This window comes from Pongo pygmaeus, chromosome 16 (genome assembly GCF_028885625.2).
Source record: "Pongo pygmaeus isolate AG05252 chromosome 16, NHGRI_mPonPyg2-v2.0_pri, whole genome shotgun sequence".
Taxonomy (NCBI): Eukaryota; Metazoa; Chordata; class Mammalia; order Primates; family Hominidae; genus Pongo; species Pongo pygmaeus.
This window is the reverse complement of record NC_072389.2, coordinates 19,509,903-19,524,850: the sequence shown is the minus strand read 5'-3', so window position 1 is coordinate 19,524,850 and position 14,948 is coordinate 19,509,903.

The window sequence follows — 14,948 nt, the reverse complement described above, 5'->3', positions numbered from 1 at the left end:
GAACCTGAAACCACAAACTTCCATAAGAAACCATAATGTGAACATACGCTTCAGCATCTATGCACACGGGTTGCCAAAAAAAAAAAGAAAGTAAAAGGAAAAATTAGAGGGAAACCCCACAGAAAATAAAATTGGCTAAGCAAGCTTTTCTTCCTTTTTTTTAATGAGACACAAAAATCATCACTAATAAACACAAATGTAGACGTGAGACTATGGAAACCTTTAGAGCTTTTGCACAAAAAAAGCACAGTGAACCAAAAGAAAAGGTGTCCAACATGACAAAGAAAAAAAATGAATACCCAAACTAAAACTGGGTAAAGAACCCAAACTGATGTTTCTGAAAAGAAGACATAAAATTGACTACGTGGGAAAAAGAAAAGTTGCTCAACTTCACTAATCCTCATGCAAATAGTTCAAACCATACTCAGAGAAACTCTTATACACTATTGGTGGGAACGTATATCACACCATACACATTGTGAAAAACAGTTGGAGGTTCCCCCCAAAATTAACAATACAACTTCCTTTAATCTGGCAACCCACACCTGGGTATACAACAAAGGCACATAAAATCCATTATGCTGAAGAGCTATTGGCCTTCCCATGGGTACTGAAGCACTACTCACGACAGACAAGGTATACAACCAACCTACCAGTCCATCCAAAGGTGGATGAAATTGCCATGGAATTTCGGTAATATTCATTCTAACTGGAGTGAGGGAGTATCTGAGTGTGGTCTTGATCTACATTTCTGTGAGGATTAGTGATGTGGAGAATCTTTTCTTTTACCTGTGTATCAGTATCATGTCTTCACGTTCTTTGTCCACTCTTAGACATAAAATTGAAAACAAGTTCACAGTAGCTTGAGGAGTATCACTAGTTACGAGAAAAATGTAAATCAGAACCTCACAGACACCATCTCACTCTAGTTGGAATGAATGTTACCAAAAATAGATGAAAAATATTAAAAGAAAGACAAATACTGGTGTGGATTTCCAGAGAGGAGGAACACCTCTCCACAGTTGGTGGGAACATAAACTAGTTTGCTTGTTTGTTTATTTATTTATTTATTGAGACTGAGTCTCTCCCTGTCGCCCAGGCTGGAGTGCAGTGGCGCAGTCTCAGCTCACTGCAACCTCCACCTCCCGGGTTCACGCCATTCTCCTGCCTCAGCCTCTTGAGTAGCTGGGACTACAGGTGCCTGCCACCATGCCCAGCTAATTTTTTGTATTTTTAGTAGAGATGGGGTTTCACCATGTTAGCCAGGATGGTCTCAATCTCCTGACCTCGTGATCCACCCGCCTCGGCCTCCCAAAGTGCTGGGATAACAGGCGTGAGCCACTGTGCTCGGCCCATAAACTAGTTTATATGCTACAGAAACCACTTGGAGTTTCCTCCAAACCTTAAAACTATAACGACTGTTTTATCTAACAATTCTTTACTAGGTATACATTGAAAGCACATGAAATCAGGACATGAAAGAGAAAGATGCCTTCCAGTGTAGACTGCGGCACTATTCACAATAGCCAGGATAAGGAATCAACCTACCTGTCCTTCTCCAGACGAAGGGATAAAGAAGCTGTCGTACATGTACACAATGAAATACTCTTCAGCCAGAAAAATTCAATGACATCAACCATGTGGATCCCCACGGTTGCACCTGGAGGACGTGATGGTAACTGAAATAAGATAGGCAGAGAAAGACAATCCTTGCATTCATACAGAATCTGAAAATCTATCTCTTAAAAAGCTAGAAAGCACAATAGTGGTTACCAGAGGCTGGGACAGAAGGGGTCAGGTGGCAGGGATTGGAATTGGGTGCACAGTGACACTCAGATGAGAGCAAGGAATTCTGCCCTTCTATTCAGGGCGACCAGGGTTAAAAGCATCATCACGCCTCTTTCCAAAAAGCCTGCAGGATTCTGAAGGTTCTCACCACAAAGAAATTAACAACAGTATGAGGTAATAGAGACACTAAATAGCCTGATAGTCTCGCTCTGTCACCCAGGCTGGACAGAGTGCAGTGGCACAATCTTGGCTCACTGCAACCTCTGCCTCCCAGGTTCAAGTGATTCTCGTGCCTCAGCCTCCCGGGTAGCTCAGATTACAGGCACTTGCCATCACGCCTGGCTAATTTTTGTATTTTTTGGTAGAGACAGGGTTTTGCCATGTTGGCCAGACCAGTCTCAAACTCCTGACCTCAAGCAGTCTGTCCATATTGACCTCTCAAAGTGCTGGGATTACAGGCATGAGCCACCATGCCCGGCCAGTACTCCTTTACTCTTTTGGCCAATTTGATTAAACAAATATAAACAAACAATACCTAAAATTCCCATGAGACCATGAAATGCCCTCAATTTCCAAAGCAATTCTAAGTCATCCAGACTACTTTGGATGCATCACACTCCCGAATTTCAAATTTCATGGAAAAGCTGGGGACCCGCTTCCACACAGAGCAGTGAACACAAGAGAGGACACACCCTATTCAATCAGTGGTGCTGGGATAAGTGGCTATCCATGTGCAGAAGAGTAACACTGGGCCCCTACTGCTCACCAGACACAAAAAGGAACTCCAGATGAGTGAAATATTTACATGGAAGACCTCAAAGTATTAAAATCCTGCAAGAAATACCCTTCTCAACAGAGTCTTTGCCAAAGTATTTATATGGCTAAGTCCCCCAAACCAACAGCAACAAAAATTGACAAGTGTGACTTAATACCCTAAACTGCTGCTGCACAGCAAAAGAAATTACCAACAGAGTAAACTTTACAGGCCTAAACAGACAGACTATGGAGTGGGAGAACATGTTCCCAAACTATGCATCTGACCAAAGCCTAATACCCAGGATTGACCTTAAAGACCTTAAAGAAATGTATCAGCCAAAGACAAAAAAGCCAATTAGTAAATGGGCAAGGAGCATGAACACTTGCTTAAAAAAATGACCAAGTGACCAACAAACATGAAAACACTCTCGGCCTCACTAATCAGCAGACAAACACAAATCCAAAGCACAAGAAGACAGTATCTCACGCCATTCAGGATGACATGGACGAAAAAGCACAGACACTGGCAAGGCAGCTGAGGAAAGGGAAAGCTGGTGCGGTCTTGGTGGTGATAAAAACTAGTACAGACAGGTCGGGTGCGGTGGCTCAGGCCTGTAATCCCAGCACTTTGGGAGGCCGAAGCGGGCAGATCACGAGGTCAGGAGATTGAGACCATCCTGGCTAACACGGTGAAACCCTGTCTCTACTAAAAATACAAAAAATTAGCTGGGTGTGGTGGCGGGCACCTGTAGTCCCAGCTGCTCAGGAGGCTGAGGCAGGAGAATTGGCTTGAATCCGGGAGGCAGAGGTTGCAGTGGGCCAGGATTGTGCCACTGCACTCCAGCCTGGGAGACAGAGCGAGACTCCGTCTCAAAAAAAAAAAAAAAAAAAACCAGTACAGACACTGTGGAAAGCAGTTTGGAGACTTTTCAAAGAACTTAAAACTACCATCCAACATGCCAATCCCCTCCTGGGGATCTATCCAAAGGAAAATAAATCCTTCTATCCAAAAGACACGTGCACATGTAGGTTCGTGGCAGCACAAATGGCAAAGACATGGAATCAGCTTAGGTGCCCATCAACAGTGGATGAGATAAAGAAAATGTGGTACACGTACACCACAGAACACTACATAGCCATTAAAAAAAAAATCATGTCCTTGGCAGCAATGTGGATAGAGCTGGAGGCCACTGTGCTAAGCCAACTAAGGCCAGAACAGAAAACCAAACGCCACATGTTCCCACTTTTAAGTGGGAGCTAAACATGGGATGCACCCAAACATAAATAAGGGAACAACGACACTGCAGACTGACTACCAGATGGAAGGGAAGGGGAAGACCCAGGTGCGGGTAATATGCTCACTGCCTGGGTCACCGGGTCATTGGGACCCCAAGCCTCAGCATCACGCAATCAACAGATGTAACTAAACTTCATGTGTACCCTTCAATCTCTAATAAAAGTAGAAATTATCACATGCACACACACACACACACACACACCAAAATAAAAAATAAAAAAAAAAGATTAGAGACTACAAACAAAATAATTAAAAAAAAAAAAACCTATAGCTATCCAAACAATTCCTTATTGGCATACACATAGAAAGACAACACAATGGACAAAATGAGGCAGGTGACAATTCAACCCAAAATCATATATGATGAACACACTTTTCAAAAGAACACTGGCTGGACATGGTGGCTTACATCTGTAATCCCAGCACTTTGGGAGGCCAAGGCAGTCAGATCACTTGAATCCAGGAGTTCGAGATCAGCTTGGGCAACACAGTGAAATCCCATCTGTACTAAAAACACCAAAAAAGGACGGGCGCGGTGGCTCACGCCTGTAATCCCAGAACTTTGGGAGGCCGAGGCTGGCGGATCACAAGGTCAGGAGATCCAGACCATCCTGGCTAACACGGTGAAACCCCGTCTCTGCTAAAAAATGCAAAAAATTAGCCAGGCGTGGTGGCAGGCACCTGTAGTCCCAGCTACTCAGGAGGCTGAGGCAGGAGAATGGTGTAAACCCAGGAGGCGGAGCTTGCAGTGAGCCGAGATTGTGCCACTGCACTCCAGCCTGGGCAACAGAGCAAGACTCCATCTCAAAAAAAAAAAAAAAAAAAAACGCACACACAAAAATAACCAGGTATGGTGGCAGGCACCTGTAATACCAGCTACTCGAGAGGCTGAGATAGGAGAATTGCTTGAACCTGAGAGGCAGAGGTTGCAGTGAGCCGAGGCTGCACCACTGCACTCCAGCCTGGGCAACAAAGAACAAAACTCTGTCAAAAAAAAAAATAAAAGAAAGAAATTGGCTGGGCATGGTGGCAAACACCTGTACTCCAAGCTACTTGGGAGGCTGAGGTGGGAGGATCACTTGAGCCCAGGAGACAGAGGCTGTAGTGAGCCAAGATTGTGCCACTGTCCTCCAGCCTAGGTGACGGAGCAAGACCCTGTCTCAAACACACACACACACACACACACACACACACAAAAGACAATAGGAAAGGAAGAAGTCGGTTCAATGAATGATTGTGAGAAAATTGGATGTTCATGTGCAAAACACTGAAGTAGGACCCTCGTATTACACAAGACACAAAAATCAATGCAAAATATATTAAAGACCTCAACCCAATAATAAAAACCACAAAACTTCTCGAAGAAAACATAGGGTGAGCATGTACTTCAGCAAAACTTGAATTTTTCCACACAGGTTGCCAAAAGGAAAGAAAACAAAAGGAAAAAGTAGGGGAAAGAAACCCATAGACAATGCAATTGGCTTGACAATGTTTTTTACTCTTTTTCTGTTGGAACTAAAAATCCCCACTACCACGTGGGACTAGGAAAACCTTTAGAGCTGCTGCAAATATCCAAGAAACTAACACCACTGCCTGGAAGAAAGAACAAATACTAATACCCAAGTTAAATCTGGGCAAAGGACCCAAACAGACACATTTCTGAAAAGAAGACATGAAATTGACTAATGAGTCAAAGAGAAGCTGCTCAACTTCACTAATCATCACACAAATCCAAGTCCAAACCACACTCAGATAGAGTCTCACTCCACATAGAATGAATCTTACCAAACCAACCAAAAAAAAAAAAAAAATGCTTACAGAGGCAACAGCCAGTGTAGATTTGCAGAAAGGGGGAACTTGTATTCACTGTTGGTGGGAATGTATATTACTGTACACATGATGAAAAAAAGTTGGAGGTTCCTGTATAAATAAAAAATACAACTACCAGGCCGGGCGCGGTGGCTCACGCCTGGAATCCCAACACTTTAGGAGGCCGAGGCGGGTGGATCACGAGGTCAGGAGATCGAGATCATCCTGGCAAACATGGTGAAACCCCATCTCTACTAAAAATACAAAAAAAATTAGCCAGGCATGGTGGCGGGCACCTGTAGTCCCAGCTACTCGGGAGGCTGAGGCGGGAGAATGGTGTGAACTCAGGAGGCGGAGCTTGCAGTGAGTGGAGATCGCGTCACGACACTCCAGCCTGGGTGACAGAGCAAGACTCCATTTAAAAAAAAAAAAAAAATACAACTACTATACCATCTAGCAATCCCGCCACTGCCTATACACTGAAAGCACTTGAAATCCCTATGTTGAAGAGATATCAGCCTTCCCATGGTGATTGCAGCACTATTCGCAATAGCCAAGATATAGAATCAACCTACCTGTCCATCCACAGAAGAAGGATAAAGAAACTGCAGCACACAAGAGAATCTTCTTTAGCCACAGAAATTCAGAAAATCCTGTTATCTAAAGCCACATGGAGAGACCTGGAGGACATGATGTTAAACGAAATGAGCCAGGCAAAGAAAGACAAATACTGTATGATCTCACACATGTGGAATCTAAACAACTTTATCTCATAGAAGTAGAAAGTATAATAGTGGTTATACTTGGGGGAGGAGGGTACTGGACGAGGATTGCAAATGAGTACAAAGTTACGCTTACCTGAGAGGAATAAATTCTCCTGTTCTATTCCACAACAGGGTGACTATGGTTAACAGTACTGTACCTTGTTTTTCAAAATAGCTAGATAGAAGGATTCTGAATGTCTCACCACAAAGAAATAATAACTATGATATAAAAAGATGCTAAATAACCTGATTTGATCATTACACAACGTACACACAGATCAAAATGTGCCTTGTGCTCTCTAATTATATACATTTAATATTTGGCAAATCTTTTTTAGGAAATATAAACAATGTCAAAATTCATGTGGAAACATAAAACACCATGAATTTCCAAAGCTATCCTGAGAAATATAAACTATGTGGGATGTATCATACTCTCTGATTTCTAACTACATTGAAAAGCTGTAGGAACAAAGGAAAACAATGAACAAAATGAAAAAGCACCCTAAATATTATAAGAAAAGTTTGGGACGGCCGGGCACAGTGGCTCACACGTGTAAACCCAGCACTCTAGGAGGCCAAGGCGGGCAGATCACAAGGTCAGGAGTTCGAGACCAGCCTGACCAATGTAGTGAAACACTGTCTGTACTAAAAATATAAAAATTAGCCAGGCGTGGTGGTGGGCATCTGTAGTCTCAGCTACTCCAGAGGCTGAGGCAGGAGAGTCTCTTGAACCTGGAAGGTGGAGGTTGCAGTGAGCCAAGATTACGCCACTGCACTCCAGTCTGGGTGACAGAGAGATACTCTTGTCAAAAAAAAAAAAAAAAAAAGGAAAGAAAAATTTGGGAAAGCCTACAGCCTGTAAGGGGTTGTTTTTGAAAAGGTATAAGCCAGTACCACTACCAGCTGGCACAAAACAAAACAATGTAAAAATAACCAAAAATTGGGCAAAGAACATGAACAGACGTTTGTGCAAACAAGACATGAAACTGACCCAACATTTACAAAAACGTGTTTAACATTACTAATCATGAGAAAGATGGAGCTCAAAACCTCACTCAGATTCTATCTCCAACTGGAATGAGTATTACCAAAAAGATAAAAATATTCAAAAAGACAAATGCTAGTGTGGTTCCAGAAAGGAAAACTGCTTGTGGAAATGTAGATTAGTATTCACACTATGGAAAACAATTGAAGGTTCTGCAAAGAATAGAAAATATAAATACCATACCATCTGCAGTACCACTACTAGGTACACATTCAAAACAAATGAAATCTATATTTTCCAGAGTGATCTGCCTTCCAGTGTTTCTTGTAGCACCATTCACAAAAGTCAGGATTATGCTATCAACCTACCTGATCATCCACAGATGAAGGGATCAAGAAACTCTAGTATATATACACAAGGGAATACTTTTCAGCCATCAAAATAATGAAACAATGTCATTTGGGGCAACACAGATGAACCTGGAAAACATTATGTTAAATGTAATGAGATAGGCCCAGAAAGACAAACAGTGCGTGTCATCACTCATGTGGAATCTTAAAACATTTATCTTAAAGAAGTAGAAAGCACAATTTTGGTTACTGGGGGTGGGGGATAGAGGGGGAATGGGGAGGAATTGGTTATGGAAACAAAGTTACCCTAACATGAAAGAAATAAATTTCGGTGTTCTCTTCCTCAGCCTGGTGGCTGTGATTAAAAATAATATATTTTTCAAAAGAGCAAGAAGGGAGGATTTTCAATGTTCTCTCCACCCAAAAATGATACCTGTATGAAGGAATAGAGACGCTAAGTACCTCAGTTTGGTCATTACCTAATATATACGTGTGTGAAAATGTCCCAGAATACTCCCTTATTATGGACCTTTATGATATGAAAATTAACAGAAATGAATACACATTGCTAAAAATCACAGGGAACCACAAAAGATCTGAATAGCCAAAGAAATCCTGAGAAATGCAACAAAAGTGTGAGGACTCACTGTCTCTGATATCAAATGACACTGCAAATCTACAGTTATGCAAAATCCCATGGCACTTGCATAAAAACAAAGACCTACAGCCATCATGGGTAAAAAAGGGGAGGCAAATGATAAACCCAGCTGTATACATAGTCAACTCACTTTTATAAAGCACACCACAAAGACACAATGTAGAAGGCAGGGTCCACTCAGTAAAGAGCTATGAGAAAAATGATATCCATATGCAGAAGACAGAAACTGAACCCTTATTTTACATGATGTATGAAAATCAACTCAAAAATGATCTCAGAACAAATCAAAACACCTTAAACCATAAAATGCCTTTAATGAAAACACAGGTTGAGGGTGTACTTTGAGACCCTGAATCTGTGTTCCACTTTGAAAGAAGGGCAACACACACACACACACACACAAAACCTGAAGGAAAAAACTCATTGTCAGCCCAGCGTGGTGGCTCATGCCTGTAATCCCAGCACTTTGGGAGGCTCATGCGGGCGGAACACTTGAGGCCAGGAGTTTGGGACTAGCCTGGCCAACATGGTGAAACTCCGTCTCTGCTAAAAAAAAAAAAAATACAAAAATTAGCCAGGCAGGGTGGCACATGCCTGTAATCCCAGCTACTCCAGAGGCTGAGGCAGGAGAACTGCTTGAACCCGAGAGGTGAAGGTTGCAATGAGCTGAGATAGGTGACACAGTGAGACTCTGTCTCAAAAAAGATACATATATAAATAATAACAGATGCTCACTGCGTACAGTGCATACTTGTTCGGGTGATGGGTGCACCAAAATCTCAGAGATCACCACTAAAGAACTTAACCATGTAACCTGCTGGGAGAAAAGCTGAGCGTTGGGAGAGAAGCTGAGGCAGAGCTTGGAACATGTCCAGGGTAAAACTCCTCCTGGCCTTTGGAATGTGTCCAGACTTGCTGGCTCCTTGCTTCTAGCACTCCCATTATCTCAAGTAGCCATATGTTTCAAAGAAAATGCTAAACCATCACAGCTATAGTTCATTCACTCTTGATACATCACTTCCTTTCAACCCCCACATCCTCACCACCTGTTTCTTTGTTTGATCACCAACAAACAGCATGGGGTCCCAGAGCTTGCGGGGGTTGGGCAGGGAGGGGGGTGGGGGGGGCCATACTAGCTTTGGCCCCCTGGTCCCACTTTCTCTCTTGTCTTTTCTCATTCCTTTGACTCCGTGGGACTTTGTCACCTCCACAGCCTGGTGTTGGGTCTGATCACCCCAACATACCCAAAAACCACCTGTTCCCCAAAAACCATTGAAATAAAATTTTAAAAAATGAAAATTAAAATAATAGATGCTGGCAAGGTTGTGAAGAAAAAGGAATGCTTATGCACTGCAGGTGGGAGTGTAAATTCATTTGACCACTGTGGAAAACATTGTGGTGATTCCTCAAAGACCTAAAGACAGACCAATCCCATTACTGGGGATATACCCAAAAGAACATAAGTTGTTCCATTATAAAGACACATGTACATGTATGTTCACTGCAACACTATTCACAATAGCAAAGACATGGAATCAACCTAAATGCCCATCAGTGGTAAACTGGAAAGAGACAATGTGGTACATATACCCCACGAAATACTATGCAGCTATAAAAATGAACTAGGCTGGGTGCAGTGGCTCCCACCTGTAACCCCAGGACTTTGGGAGGCCAAGGCAGGCAGATCACAAGGTCAGGAGATCGAGATCATCCTGGCTAACACGGTGAAACCCCATCTCTACTAAAAATACAAAAAAACTAGCTAGGCGTGGTGGCAGGCGCCTGTAGTTCCAGCTACTTGGGAGGCTGAGGAAGGAGAATGGCGTGAACCCCGGAGGCGGAGCTTGCAGTGAGCTGAGATCGTGCCACTGCACTCCAGCCTGGGCGACAGAGTGAGAATCCATCTCAAAAAAAAAAAAAAAAAATGAACTAGCTATGTCCTTTGCAGAAACATGGATGGAACTAGAGACCATTATTCTTAACATACTAACATAGAAACAGAAACCCAAATACTGCATGTTCTCACTTATAAGTGTGCTGAAGAATGAGAACACACGGAGACACAGAGGAAACAACCACACTGGGCCTATCAGAGGGTGGAGAGTGGGAGGAGGGAGAGGATCAAGGAAAATAACTAATGGGTACTAGGCTAATGTCTGGGTGATGAAATAATCTGTACAACAAACTCCCACAACACAAGTTTACCTGTGTAACAAACCTGCACAGGTACTCCTGAACTTTAAAAAAATAAAAAAAGAAAAGAAAAAAAAAAACAACTATGTTCCAGATTATGGCCAAGCACAGTGGCTCATGCCTATAATCTCAGCACGTTGGGAGGCCAAGGTGGGTGGATCACCTGAGGTCAGGAGCTCAAGACCAGCCTGGCCAACATGATGAAACCCCGTCTCTACTAAAAATACAAAAATTAGCCAGGCGTGGTGGTGTGCACCTGTAATCTCAGCTACTTGGGAGGCTGAGGCAGGAAAATGCCTTGATCCTAGGAGGTAGAGACTGCAGTGAGCTAAGATTGCGCCACTGCACTCCAGCCTGGACAACAAAGCAAGACTTCATCTCAAAGAAAAAAAAACAAAAAGAAAACAAACCCTATGTTACAAATTGAAAAGCATTCTAAAGAATAGGCAAGCATTTCAGGCAATCATATAATGGGTTGTTCTTGAACCTGTATACAGGAAAAAAACACTAAAAAGTAGCAAAAAAACCTATTTGTCGAAGAACCTCCACAGACCATTCTGCAAAGGACACGTAAAATAGACCAACAGGTAAGACAGAAGAACCTCAACAACACTATGAATTCCACAAATGTAATTCATGAACACATTCAGATAATATCTCCTGCTTATTGGAATGAATACTGCTAAAAGAATAAAAGTTTCTAAAAATAAGAATTATGCTGTGGATCTGGAGAAAGGGGCGCTGTTATCCACTGCCAATGGGAATGAATATTAGTAAACCATGGAAAAGAGTTAGAGGTTCCTAGAAAACCCAATACTACATGTTCTCACTTATAAGTGGGAGCTAAATGATGAGAACACATGGACACATGGAGGGGAAGGACGCATACTGGGGCCTATCAGAAGGCAGAGGTGGGAGGAGGACAAGGATCAGGAAAAATAACTAACGGGTACTAGGCTGAAGAAATAATTTGTACAACAAACCCTCACGACACAAGTTTAACTATATAACAAACTCCCACGTGTACCCCTGAAGTTAAAAGTTAACAAAATAAGTTAGAGGTTCCTCAAAGAATTGAAAATACAAATACCATACAATCTAGCAATTCATCTTCTGGATAAACCGTCAAAACAAATGAAATTTGTATTATCTAGAGATATCTGACTTCCCATGTTTATTGCAACATCATTCACAAAAGCCAGGATAATGCAACCAACTTACCTGTCTGTCCACAGATGAAAAGATTTAAAAAACCTCTGGTGTATATATACACAAGGCAAAACACTTCAGCCATCAAAATAATAACATGTCACTTGGAGCAATACAGTTGAACCTGGAACACATTATATTAAATAAGTTAGGCCGAGAATGACAAACAGTGCTCAGTATCACTGAAATCTAAAAAACATTATCATAAACAACAGAAAGGGCATTGTTGGTTACCAGAGGCTGAGGGATGAGGCGTAATGGGGAGGAACTGGTTATGGAAATGAAGTTCCCCTTACATGAAAGGAACAGTCTGGTGTTCTATTCCACAGCTGGGTGACTCTGGTTAACAATTTCGTATTGCAGATTTCAAAGGAGCTGGAAGGAAGGCTTTTGAATGTTCTCTCCACACAAGAATAATACCTGTGCTAGGAAACAGAAATGGCAAACACCATGATCTGATCATTACCCAATACACAGACTTATCCAAATGTCCCAGTGTAACCCTAATTATGGACCTTTATGATGTGCCAAGAAAGTGAAATTAAATACATATTAATAATACACAACACAAAAAATCACAAGGACCCACAACAGGCCCTAAATCTCCAAAGGATATCCTGAGAAAGAAAATGAAAGCCTGAGGACTCAGAATCCCGATACCAAATTACATTGCCAAGCTATGGTTATGCAGGATATATGGTACTTGCACAAAAACCTACAGCCATATACAAGAAGAGAGAACACAAAAAAACATCAACCCAAACATATACATAGTCACATCACTTTTACAAAGACCCAATGTGGAAAGCAGCATCTGCTCAATAAAGAGCTTTGAGAGGCCGGGCTAGGTGGCTCAGGCCTGTAATCCCAGCATTTTGGGAGGCCAAGGCAAGTGGATCACTTGAGGCCGGGAGTTCGAGACCAGCCTGGCCAACATGGTGAAACCCCATCTGTACTAAAAATACAAAAATTAGATGGGCGTTGTGGTGTAGGCCTCTAATCCCAGCTACTGGGGAGGCTAAGGGAGAAGAATCGCTTGAACCTGGGAGGTGGAGGGTGGAGGTTGCAGTGAGCTGAGATCGTGCCACTGCACTCCAGCCTGGGCGACAGGGCGAGGTTCTGTCTCAACCCCCATCCCCCCCCCACACACATACAGACACACACACATACAGACACACACACAATGAAGTGGCAAAAAAAATCCAATCTAGTATTTGGCAAAGAACCTGAGTAGACAATTCTGCAAAGTATACATCAAACTGAACAACAGGTAAGCGAGAAGATCCTCAAAATCACTCTTCATCAGAAAACTGTAATTCAAAAGTGCAGGCGGGTATCTCACACTTTTTGGAATAAATATTCCTACAAAGATTACAGGGTTTTTTTGTTTTGTTTTATTTTGAGACAGAGTCTCCCTCTGTCTCCCAGGCTGGGGTGCAGTGGCGTGATCTCAGCTCACTGCAAGCTCCGCCTCCCGGGTTCACACCATTCTCCTGCTCAGCCTCCCGAGTAGCTGGGACTACAGGCACCTGCCACCATGCCCGGCTAATTTTGTTTTTGTATTTTTAGTAGAGACGGAGTTTCACCGTGTTAGTCAGGATGGTCTTGATCTTCTGACCTCGTGATCCGCCCGCCTCGGCCTCCCAAAGTGCTGGAATTACAGGCGTGAGCCACCGCGCCCGGCCAACAGTTTTTAAAAATAGGAATGCTCCTATAATTTTGGAGCAACAGGGTCTTATACGCTGCAGGTGGGACTGGAAATTATCCTCAAATAACTGAAAATACGACGTCCCCTGCTCTACTGAGGTCTCTTTCTAAACGTCCTGGGGCTTCAATAATAACTGCAGACCCTGGCCGGGCGCGGCGGCTCCCGCCTGTAATCCCAGCACTTTGGGAGGCCGAGGCGGGTGGATCGCGAGGTCAGGAGATGGAGACCATCCTGACTAACATGGTGAAACCTCGTCTCTACTAAAAAATACAAAAAAAAATTAGCCGGCCGTGGTGGCGGGCGCCTGTAGTCCCAGCTACTCGGGAGGCTCAGGCAGGAAAATGGCGTGAATCCGGGAGGCGGAGCTTGCAGTGGGCGGAGACCGCGCCACTGCACTCCAGCCTGGGCGACAGAGCGAGACTCCCTCTCAAAAATAGTAATAATGATACTAATAACTGCAGACCCCAGCCTGGAAGCTTGTGTGGCTCGCAGGGAACCAGACCCCGCCGCTTCGCCGCCGGCTCCGGGCCAGGGCGCTCCCCTGCGCTGGACGCGGGTGGGACGGAGCACAGCTTTCCCAGCAGGGGTGCGGGAGCTGCCACGGAACCCAAAGAGGCCCCCACGCAGACCACTCGCACCCAGAAGCCCACAAGGAATTCAGGGCCCGGAGGCTGGGAGCCGCCGGGAAGGAGCCGGGCCGTCCTGGACGAGTCCCCTGTGGGCTCCAAGCCCCCGCCACTTACCGATGAGGCTGCGTCGTCCTCCACCGCCCCATGGAAGCTACCGCCGCCGCCGCCGCCGCTGCCTCTGCCCTGGCCCTGATGTGACCACGACGACAACACCCCTCCCCAGGCCTTGCTCTGAAGCCAACAACTAGGCCCCCGCCGCCTTCACGTCTCTGGCGCCCAGGCTGAGGCACCGCCCCCTCTTAAAGGGGCCGCGGCTCCCGCTGGCTGGAAGCGGCTTTGGGTCGCGCGGCACAGGCTGAGCCTCTGCCCAGGGGTGGACGAAAAGCCCCCGGTGTCTCCTCCTCCCCGGCTCTAGGGCTTCCCTAGAGGTCACAGGAGCGCTCCTTGTGACCCCAACCCCGAGGTCGGCTCCCTTTTCCTGGGGAGCCCTGGGAGCTGCCCCTGCCCTCTTCTGGGCCTCAGCTTCACCATCCGCAAAGGAAGCGTCCTGGCCCGAGCTCGGGGTCCCTCAAGCTCGGCCCCTCAGGATCCAGTCCCCACTGCAGAGGGGCCCAGAGAACCACGGAAAGCCGGGGTCTGCAGGGGCCGTCCCGCAATGGCAGCAGGGCCTCCTGACCTTGGCGTCCTCATCGGTCCTGTGGGAGCCGCAGGTGCCTCCTTAGGAGCCCAGACACTCGCGGCCCCACCGGGGCTGCCATGGTCACCAGGCTCACAGAGGGCTGTGCCTGCTGTGCTCATC